Genomic DNA, 12,057 nt, shown 5'->3' with positions numbered 1-12,057 from the left:
GATGTGATAATGTATAACTACGAACAAATTTTAAACCTAAAAGTGCCTAAACACACGAGTGCACGGTGAGCGGGTATGGACCCATTCACACGTGATACAGAATATAAGTAAGTACAGTAAGGTAAGATAATGATTATACCATCATAAGAAGTCACCTGCATAGGGAAGTGTTACGAATTCTCGTCAATACAGAAAGTTGCTACTAAAACCTGGATGAATGCAAAAATAGAAAATGTGAGTAGGTGAAAGCAAAGCTTTTCAAAAACCATTTCTCTTTCTAAAAGTAATAATCCCTCACTATAAAGCCTGAATAATTTCCCAGAAAATATAATACATATCTGTATCGAAACCATAATCAGAATAGAATCTCTGGAAGTGTTATGATCACGTAAAGGCTGTGCGAAGTGCTACGATCACATGAAGGCTGCACCTACCTTAAATCCAAGGTGAGCGCGTGGTGCGGGAGGTGAACGATCATGTGAAGGCTAGGCCCTGTCCTCGGGTGAGAGCACTAACACCAGGGCGCATGTTTATGAGCTCTAACTGCATCTAATATGACATATACAACTCATGGGCAACCTGTATGACAATGTCGGAGTTGCCTCTTATTGCAACATGTACAACAGTGTCGGAGTTGCTTAAAACGTAAATATAGTCATGTCATAACTCAATCATTCCAAATAAAATGTAATCATAACCATGCATCCCACATTTCTCAACATATACTCACCGGAACTTACCTGTGCATCATGCGTTCACCTTCGTACTTCAAAGCATTCACAGTAATTATGCGAAGTAATATACTTATGGATATGCCCTGATCTAATCCAAATCTTAACCATATCGTAGTGCTTCCATATATATATATATATATATATAGACACACACACACACACACACACACACACATATAATGTGGCGTAAAAGGCACAATCTATAACGCCTTACTCCCGAACTATTTATTTTCAGGAATAATTATCGGTGACAAACTCAACTAAACACTAGTTTAACTAACTATCAATACTACGATTCTTTACTTCAATTTCTCGATCCCTCACAAAATGATTTATGACCAACATCCAATCACTAAATCATAAGGTTAAATCTCATATTTTCACCAATTCCTTCACATTACTCAATTTCCCAAACAAGGCTTTTGTCTCAAATATTGTATAGCTGCATCTAACGTCTTGTTAGACTGCCTACGTACCCTAAACAGCAATCGTACTAATACTCAAACCACAACAATTAGGTCTCAAAAGCATAATTAGAATAACGAATTTCATAAAATAAAACCATGTCGGCTCATTGGCCGTGTGCCGCCACACCAGCTGCCGCGAGTGTTGGTTGGCTGCCCCGGCTCGCCGGAAAACTCAACTATTTCTAAAAATTCTCAAAAATTACAAAAATGAAGGTCTCAAAAAGTAGAATAAACTTTATACCTACGGCCCAGGCCAATTTGGCTGGAAAACACCTCAAACTGGCCACAAACCGCCGGAAACCCTAGAAATGAGTGCTCCTTGATTCGTCCTCAAATCAATTCCGACGCTCCAACCAATAAGTGGGCATTGTTCTTGAGCTCAGAGGAGGTACTTTGATGGTGAGGATTGGTGGAAATCATTTCACAAATGGTGGATTCCACCACCATGCACCCATGAACCCACCGGTGCTATCACACGAATTCGAGGTCAATTCGTGTAAATTTTTGAATGAAAATGGAAGATAAGATGATGCTAAGTTAGTTCCAGGTAGAGGATGACTGAAATTCGTCGGAAGATCGCCTGAAAAGGCATCGAAAATCATGGAGAAATCGGGTCCAGGCTGCGGGTCAAAGGGGAATATGGGGTTTCCCCTCCTTCTCTCTTCTTTTCGGTCCCTCCTTTCTGTCTCTCTGATTGGGCCATCCTCTCCTTCTCTCCTCTCCCGATTCGCTATACCCTCCCCACTTCTCTCCTCCGATTGGGCAGCTTTGCCCAATCTCTTCGTCTCCCTTTTATTTTTTTTCAACCACACACACCCACATAACATATAAATCATTTAGTAATAATAATAAAAAAAACATAGTGTAAAATAATTAAAATAGTATTTCATTCCAAATACCTTTGTGTTCGTAACTCAATAAAAAATTTACTGTAACTCCAAAATCACTTCTATATGTGCCTACGCGTCTGTAAGATCGAGCTTTATACAAACACGTCAAGAAACATGACAAAATATACGAGAATCACATACGTCCTCGAAAATCACGCTTTACCCACATGGCATTTCTGTAAATTCACATATTAAAAATTATAAAAACCATAAGTTTTAGGGACGAGCTTTCACAGTATATTTTCTTATGCTTATTATTCTTATGACAACCATATTGTTATGGTAAATGTATATTTTTACAGCTCATATAAAATTGCTTCCTAATTTGTTTCTTAGCTTTTATTTGTCTACACTCTTGTCTAAGTATATCATATACATGTTGAATTCTAGGTCCTATTGCAATATCATTTTTCTTTGGATGCTTTTGCCAATATTTCCAAATCTTTTCTCCCATTGGTCCTTTTATTTTTGTCATATAAGTATCTAATAAATTAATATCACTAATTCTACATGTTCTTCCTAAATCTTTAAAGAAGTCTGTTGTATACTCAGCTATATATTGTAAATCACAAATTTTTATTGTTCTAAATTTCTAATTGCTCTTATTTATTCTTGTTCGCTTCTGCCATCTAACCTATTATGATCTAAAAATTCTTGTTTAATCAAAGTAACAAAACCATCAATATTAAAATGTGTTTTGGCTACCTGATGTTGTTCTAGATTTTGAACTTTTCATGACCAAAAATAATAAAAAAACTAAACCATCTAAATTGTGCTCAAAGTAATATAATTTATTTTGTGAATTGCTAAAATCTAACATTAATGCTACATGTATGCAACCTTTCTCCCATCTCTCAATCGTTCTTTCCCATTCTTGTGGATCAACATTATTTAAATTTAATATATTTCCTGTTATATTAATTTGTTCTAATCCTTTCAAATATGGAATTCTATTTTTTCTAGGTGGTTTTAGGGGTGGGCACTGTCCGGTTCGGCCCGATTCCACCCTCAAAATGAAACTAGAACCAAAAAATTTCAACGATTTGGTGTGGTGCAGTTCTGCTTAAATTTATTACTAAAACCATATGGTTCGGTTCATGACGGTTCCGGTTCGATTATGCCGATTTACGGTTCTAACCAAAATTATATATATGTTTTTTTTCTAATTTTCTACTTCTAATACCAAACACATATTTCAACCACAAATTTAAGTAAATTTGAGTTTCCATTGCTAGATCTACAAGATTTGTGACTGGAGGATAGAAGGTGTGCATATAAATATAAATCAAAAGATAGAAAGGCTCATATCAAGACCAAAGTGTAGATTTTAAACTAAAACTAAAATGTACATAATGCATAATATATTAGAAAAGAATAGAGAAAAATAATGTAGGGGGAGAAAAGTGATAAAACAACAAAGAAGGGGGAGAGAAGTGAAGAAAAATATTGGGCTTATGCACATGGTATTCTTGGAAAAATCTCTTAACTATAATTCTATACTATTAAGAGAACCCTCCTTTTCAAAATTTTGCCACTTTTTTTTCCTATTTTGCCCTTATTTTTGATACACAAAGTTTACATAATGAGGGCAAAATAGTATTTTTGTATCTTTTAAACTTTTTGTCCTTTTTTTCTAATTTTCCCCTCACTTTTGATACACAATATTTACATAAGGAGGGCAAAATAGTAATTTTGTATCTTTTGAAAAAATGACAATCATATCCCTATTTTTCCTATTTTACTCACTTTTGATACACAATATTTATATAAGATAAAAAATATGCACTTATTAAGAGAAATTATCCCACCATCATTTTTCATACAAGTAAGTGAAATCATGCCCTCACTTTTGATACACAAAGTTTACATAATGAGGGCAAAATAGTAATTTTGTATCTTTTGAACTTTTTGCCAATTTTGTCCCATTTTGCCCTCATTTTTTATACACAATATTTACATAAGAAGGGTAAAATAGTAATTTTGTATCTTTTGAAAAAATAACGATCATATCCCTATTTTTCCTATTTTACCCTCACTTTTGATACACAATATTTACATAAGATACAAAATATGCTTATTAAGAAAAATTATCCCACCATCATTTTTCATATAGGTAAGTGAAATCATGATATTTTTTGGATAGTTTGAATGAACTGAAGCAATTGCGCTTGAGGAGAAAGTGGGAGGAGGTGAGCGGTTGAACAGGCTTTAATTTTGTACCTTTTGACAAAATGACAATTATATCCCTATTTTTCCTATTTTATACTCATTTTTTTTAGAAAATAACAATCATATACCTTTTTTTTTTCTATTTTACCCTCACCTCTGATACACGATATTTACATAAGAAGGACAAAACAGTAATTATCAAGAAAAAATATGCACTTATAAAGAGAAATTATCTCATCATCATTATTCCATACTCTTTTTAAAATTTTAAAAACTAATCACACTCCTTAATCAATAACAAAAACTAAAATAAAATTGTTCACACACATAGAGTGTGTGCTCATCTGCTAGTTTATATAAAAATAATAATAAAACAATAACATTTTGAAACGGTTCGGTTCGGTTTTTGTTCCGGTTTTGACTTTTTTGGTAAACGCGATTTTTTAAGATTTTTTTTTGTCACGGTTCGATTTGGTTTTCTGGTTTGGTGGTTTTTATGCCCACCTCTAGGTGGCTTCATCATACTTTCTTCTATGTAATCTACTCTAACTTGTTCTTTATATTATTCATTTGTTGGTCTAAAAAATTGTTGATCAGTTCTACTTGTATATCCTGAATTTTCTACTCCTGATGTACTACTTTCTTCTTCTGGATTACATTCTACTTTCAATTCTAATAAATTATTATATTCTTTTGATCTTAAAATATGTTCTACTCCTATTTCTAAGATTAATTTTTTCATCTCTTCATCTGAAATTCTATGTAGTCCAAAATCATATGCCTTATATTTTTCTAAGTATTGTTCTTCATCTAAATGATCAATATCTTCTATAAGCTTATCTACAATATGATCAAAATTTTGCTCAACTAAATTAATATCTAAATAATAAAAAACCATATGAATACTCTCATTTTCGATTTCACTCTCATCTTCTTCTATATTTTTAAGTTGCTTACTAAACCTAATTGTTGCTTTACTTGTACTAGTTTCATATATTTGAACTTTATCTGGTTGTCTATTGTTTGCTACTTGTAAATTAGATAATGTCCATTGAGTTCCTTCTAAAAAGCCATTATCTACGAGTTTTGCTTCTATCATATTTACATGCTTACTACCAAATGTTTGAACTAAAATTTGAAATTCTAAATTAAACTTATGATTATATTTATTAAACACTTTTCCAATATACATTAAACTAATACACAAATTTTTGTACTCTCATTTCATATTATAATTTTTTGTTCTTATGCTTACATTAGTATATTTACTAAATTCGTTTATTGTCGTAACTTAATTTGGAATACATCCTATGGCTGCTAAGTTTGAACTTAAGTCTACTTCAGTTGTTGCTATTGCTACTTGTTGGTGATTATCTCATCTATCATCATATATATATATACTAAAGCTTTTGTGCCTACTTGTGCTCTAGTTAATCTTGATATTCCAATTAATATGGTTCCTATGTGAATCTGACTGAAATGTGATTTTCTCATATGCATAGCTGCTTCCTTACTAAGTAAATTAAGTATAACTTCTTTATCAATACAACTAACTTCATATTGACTAATGCTACTTACAATTCTACTTCTATTTTCAAATAAACCTAATTGGTACAAATTATATTTATTTTTCTGTGTTTTCTCAAATCCTCTTCTAATAAATTCTTGTGCTTCCTCTTCTCCTAAAAAGTTCCATTTTCTGTTATCAAAAGATTTATCTTAGGTCTTCTAATATTATTATTTGCACTTAGAGTTAAATTTTCTAATTTTTCTAGCAAAGATGGTGGAAGTGATGAAGATGCATTATGTAAAACTTGGTTTATTTCTGCTATTTGTTCTTCAACTTGGTCTAATTTTTCAGCCAAACTTAAAACTAATTGAATAATTAAATTATTTTACCGAATGGGAATATTACTACTAGCTACTTGTGTTGAAAAATCTGTTAAACCTACTAGTTCTTTATCTAACTTACTAATTTCTTTCAAAGCTTGGATATATTATATGCTAGTTCTAGAATCGGTCATTAGACTTGTCACAGCTCGTCCTGGAGTTGTGTTTTTATTATTTATCGACGGCATGAAATTACTTAAATACCCTTGGACGTTGAAAATTATTATGGGGTGTTGTGGTTTAGACTTAAGATTGTGCAACAATTAGCTATATTCCTCTATTATTGGACCCAATTAGAACTAAGTGTTCTCTTAGTTGTGATTGGTGGCTTTTGGACCACATATACCCACCTACCTTCTCTCTCTCTCCCGTACTCTCTCTATCTCTCAGACTCTCTCTTTCTCCCTCTCGACATTTTCGTACGGACAACCCAGCAACCACCTCAAATCTTGCAGATCGAAACCAAGGTAAGTATTTTCGTGTTCCTTGTGATCTCAAGAATCCATTGGTACAAGTTTTAGAACCTGAAACCTTCGAAAACCCCGTGAAACCTAACCTTCGATTTGTGCACTGTTCATGCACACGTAAAACCTTGTGTTTCAGGGAATTTTAAGCTCATAGAGAGTTTTTGGAGGTCCCAAAGAGGCTCAGGATAGTTCGTTTGAAGAATTTGGACGTCGGGAAGCCTAGATACGAAGAGTTGCAGAGGTCACCGGATTTTCGAGCTTTCTCCGACGTGATTTCATGATATTTGAAGCTTCAAATAGGTATAACGCCATTCTTCTCACTCTAAGCTTTCATTTGGTTCAAATTTCGAAGAAAATGGTTGAAAAATAAGTGAGAATAAACGGTTAGAAGTTTTTCCCAGTTTCCGGTGACGACGATGGTCTCCGGAATTCTGAGGTAGGAGACGACGGAATATTCCGACGTCGTCAGTTAGTTTGGACAGTTACCATTGGGTTTAACAAAATATTTCGGGGAATATTCCTAACGGCAGTTAGGGAATCCTGCGGATTCCCTGCGCGTGGCGGCACATCTTGCCGTGCACTCTCCGACACATGGTGGCGCGTGAAGGGTCCAAAAATTAATCTAAAATTTTGGGGATGATCCTGAGGTTGTGTAGATCACTATGGTATATTCATATACCCATTTTGAGCTATGTATGAGAAGTTATTAGCTAGTTTTGCCTATATGCTTTAAAATAACATTTTTATAGTTAATTCGCATATAGGTGAGACTTATCCCGAGGACGAGCGTATCCAAGGGCAACTCAGGGGCTACGACTCTTCGACATACCAGTGAGTGGGCTTTTGGTTTTCAGTATATATTTATATACTTGATATTTTCCCAGAAAAATACGTTTAAATGATAGTATGCCATAAATGCCATGCATATAAGTTTATAATTCATATATAAATTGGTATGTGATGCTATATATATATATATATATATATATATATATATATATATATATATATAATGTGGTGCTGTGGGCGCTTAGGTAAGCTCAGGTAAGTTGTGTTTGGTTATGTGAATCATTGATAATGCGATATGTGATTGAATAATGTTGAGCTCATAAAACTGCACTTAGGGTGATTGTGATTTAGCCATAGATATGGCACAAGCCTGTTTATTATGTCACCTCCCGCACTATATGCTCATATTGGATCCAATTTAGGTGCACAATCTTGTCATACAGACCTTATTTATGGTTCCGACTCGTAGGTGACTAGCGAATTATCGCCCAGCTATTATGTGAGAATAGTATTGAGCATGATTGTATTACACCCATTATTGTCGTATAGACCCTTTTGTTTGGTTCCGACTCTTGTGCAGTATATTGCCGTATAGGTCATAGTAGTGACTCCGGCTAGAGTAACTTTTGAGCTATGAATTTAGCCGTACAGACTACCATAAGGATTCCGGCTCACTTGTTATATTTCTATGAAATTATTCTTACCTGAATTGCTTACTCTGTTATATCTTGGCATGACATACATATGAACATGATTATGTGAAGCATGAATTGAATTGATATGATTTCATATATATATTTGTGTATATGCTTATATCTTGATTCTGGGAAAAATTATACATGTTTTACAGCGAGGGGTTAGTTATGTTGATAAATGAAATGGTTTTGTAAAACATTTGTTTTTGCCCACTCACGTTTTCTGTTTTGCGCCCCTCCAGGCTTTAAGTAAGCTTGTTGTTGGTGGCTTGAGGACGTCGACAGTTCTGACCTATCTAAATAATAGTAGGACTTTCTTGGTACTGTATAACTAGTACTTGTCTTATTGGACTGCACCTAGACTTATTATGCTCTGATTAGGAGTGTTTACTTTTGTAACTAACTCCTATCACTTCCAGTTTAGTAGTGCACTCTAGTAATTCGGTTTTTAATTATTCGTATATTTCCTATCATTATTGCTTCCGCACTATGTACATGGCTACGTCACTCTCACGTGATGGCCAGCATACCTTAATCTCGGTCGAGGTGTGTCAAGACTAATAATCTATCTATTTTATTATGCAACTTATCTACTTGTTCACTCAACTCTTTTTGCACTAGTTGAATTTTTTGAACTTCTAATTTTAACTGCTCAACTATTTCTAATGATCTAAGTTCTACTTGCTTAGGTTTACTATCTATAAGGTCAATGAGTTCTTTTACCTCTCTTTTGCTAGGAAACCTTAGAATATTTTTATTATTATCTTCTAACTGAGATGAAATATAATCTAAATTTTGTCTAATTGTTTTTATGGATTTTTTCTAAAAATGCTCTAACAACTATTTAACAAATGATTATGCTTATTATTTTCTAATTTTATATTTTCTACTTGACTAATAATAAGATCTACAATACTATTGGCTTGTGGATTTTCTTCACTATACAAAATATGATTATGCTTTCTCAATGGAAAATAACAAACTAAACTATTTTGGTCTAAGGTTATTTTTCTTTTTTGTGATTCATTAATTTCTAAATTAAGGTAATCTATCATATATTACAGTCTACCTTTCTTTAAAGGTACGGCTAACTGGTTTCTTAGAAACTCTATTTCCTCTCTTAGGGTCTCTAAAACTTGATCTGTTGCTCTTTTTGCTTCTAAAATTTTATGTTGCACTTCTGTGTTATTATATTTACTAATAAATAAAGGATGTTCAAGATAACCAAGATAAAACTTCTACTCCTTCAAAGTCCTACTAATTCTTTTGGAGATATATGCTAATCTTCTCTTTATGCTAGTTATAGTTGGGTGTCTGGGACAATAAATACATGGTGGTTGTGGTTGACAGGGTCTACAAGAACAATAATATATGTTAGTCATGCAAAATAAAAGAGTGTGATATCAGTTGTGTTAATGACTGCCGTCCTCAAGGTACTTTACTATTATAGTTATACTATTAAAATGCTAAACTTGGCTCTGATACCAAATTTGTGAAGCAGGCCTGGTTAAATAGTCGGATGACCATTATAACAACTAGACATAAAACCTTGCACATGGAACTCGACATGTTTCAGCATGACGATCACTCACAATGCAGGTATAAGGCCTTAACAACTAAAATCAGAGGTACGAAGAACTCAGAGGTACCCTGGTTAATGTCTAGTTACTTGTATGATAAGCATTCAACTATAATAGAGTGCTCGAGCAAAGTATGATCGTCAATTTAGCAAGTTAATAATATAACTATAATAGTGTTTCCCTGGTTTGGACTAGAAGTTTAATTAAACAAACACACTAAAGAAAGAAAAGAAAACTTACTTAAGACTTGAAGATTGCTTGAATTTGTACACTTGAACTTTTATTGATATATAGAATGTTTACAAAGAGAAATGTTTACAAAGAACTGTTTACAAAGGATACTAGGAAAGTTTCGGATGCTTTAGTGTATAAGGATTGAAGTATGGTATGTATCTGGTGTGTTTATACAATGAATGTAACTCCTCTTATATAGACTGAATGAGGATACTCTGATATAAAAAATTAAAATCTTTACAAAATGATATGGGCATTTCCTTGATACTAGTCATCTTCTACTGTTGTTGAAATTGTCAGCACTGTTTCTGAAACGTGGTCTGACTTATTTGTCTTCTTTTGCTTTGTTTTGATAAATGCATGTGAACTTGCTTGTCTTCTTTTGCTTTGTCTTGATAAATGCATGTGAGCTTGTTGCATGGTTTTCTCCTGAAGCCCATTTTTTGCTTTTGTTTTGAACGTGCATGTGATCTTTCTGAAATGGTTTGTCTCCCTTGTCTTCTTTCCCATAATTTAGGTATTATCAAATTGTTTTGTCCTGATGATTAAAAGGAAACTTTTCGTCTCTTTTGTTCAGCTTAATATGGAGATGCGTTTGCATAACTCCGCATAAAGATTATCTTTTACAAATTAAAAACAAAAAATTGGGACCTAAGTAGGTCCTAAACTAAACATGGTTATTAGTTTAAATTTTCTTGATTATGTTAGTTTATTGCATACCTAGATGCAAGAACATACCCTGGAAAAACAGAACGAGTCAAAAGAATCATTACAAAGACTATTGGGGCTATAGATTGAATGTGTTAAGAGGGTGAAAAATGAAGGCAAAAGACTGCGTCGGCTATGGTAGTCAGTACATTGGAAATTTCACCGAGTTCTTCATTAATTTCCAGTTATGCACGCAATTAGGGAACATATGCATGCAAGTTGGCTAAGAATGAACATAAAACCCTACAAATTAAACAAGGACAAGTTGGAGTGAAATGGTATATGTCTCAAGATGTGGAGAAGGGCTTTCTACGAGTTCACCGTACTATGATACCTTAGTCTAATAACAAAATATCATGTTTAAGTCTCTCTCCACATTATATTGGACCGATATGCCATTGTTGATATAAAGCATTCCATATAAGTTGCTCTCCATGATGTGTGTGTGTGTGTGTGTGTAAGCCATGAGCTGATTTGAAGTTAGTAGAAATAAGCCTTGTATTTAGTTGTGTATTCACTTTGGTTAAAATTACCAAGTGTTGGGCTCATATTGTAATTTTGTCTAAGGGACATGTGGATGAATCACCCTGAATCTGGCTATATGTGTGGCTGAGATCACTTGATGTATTGGTGAGATCCCATCAACATAACTAACCATTATGCAGTGCATCATTGTGTGTGCAAGTGGAATCAATAGAGAACATTCTATGAATTTTGCAAAGATAGAAAGAGAAGCTCTCATCACCATTTTCGTCCCTCTATGATTCCTTTCTCTTGTTCTTTCTTCGATTCGCACTTCCTCTTATACTAAAACTTTAACATAGCCTCAGAGCTAGGTTCGATCAACTGAGATCTGGGCATGAACTATGAAAAGGTCATCGACGCTGAAGCAATCGAGCTGTATTTCAGCTTGCTCTGATTCTGGTGAAGTCGCCAGAACTCCATAAAAATCAAAATTAATTTGCCTTCAAATCATCTAAGCTAAGAGATGGATAGATTGGGAGTTTCTGAGGTGAGAACTCCGATCTTCTCCGATGAGAACTAGGAGTTTTGAAGAATTAAAATGGTCACCTTTTTCAAGTCACATGGGCCATGGAATTTGGTGGAAAATGGGATTACAACTCCCGATTCGAAATAGAAGAAGGTGAAGACTAAGGAAGACACAGACACTGATGACGAAGCCAATGAGAAAATGGTTGCAACCTTCATGCAAGATGCAAAAGGTCTGGGCATCTTTCAAAGTGCAGTCTCTAATCAGATCTTTTCCCCGGATTGCTAACATAGACTCAGCAAAAACGGCATGGGATATGTGAAACTTCATAATCTTATACGAGAATTTCAATATACTAGAATGTGTGACAATGAATCCTTATCTGGATATCTTACTCGATTGAATAATCTAATTAATCAAATGAAGACATTTGGATAAACTCT

The sequence above is a fragment of the Malus sylvestris genome, chromosome 1 (assembly GCF_916048215.2).
Source record: "Malus sylvestris chromosome 1, drMalSylv7.2, whole genome shotgun sequence".
Lineage (NCBI taxonomy): Eukaryota > Viridiplantae > Streptophyta > Magnoliopsida > Rosales > Rosaceae > Malus > Malus sylvestris.
Note: the sequence above shows the minus strand (reverse complement) of the source record.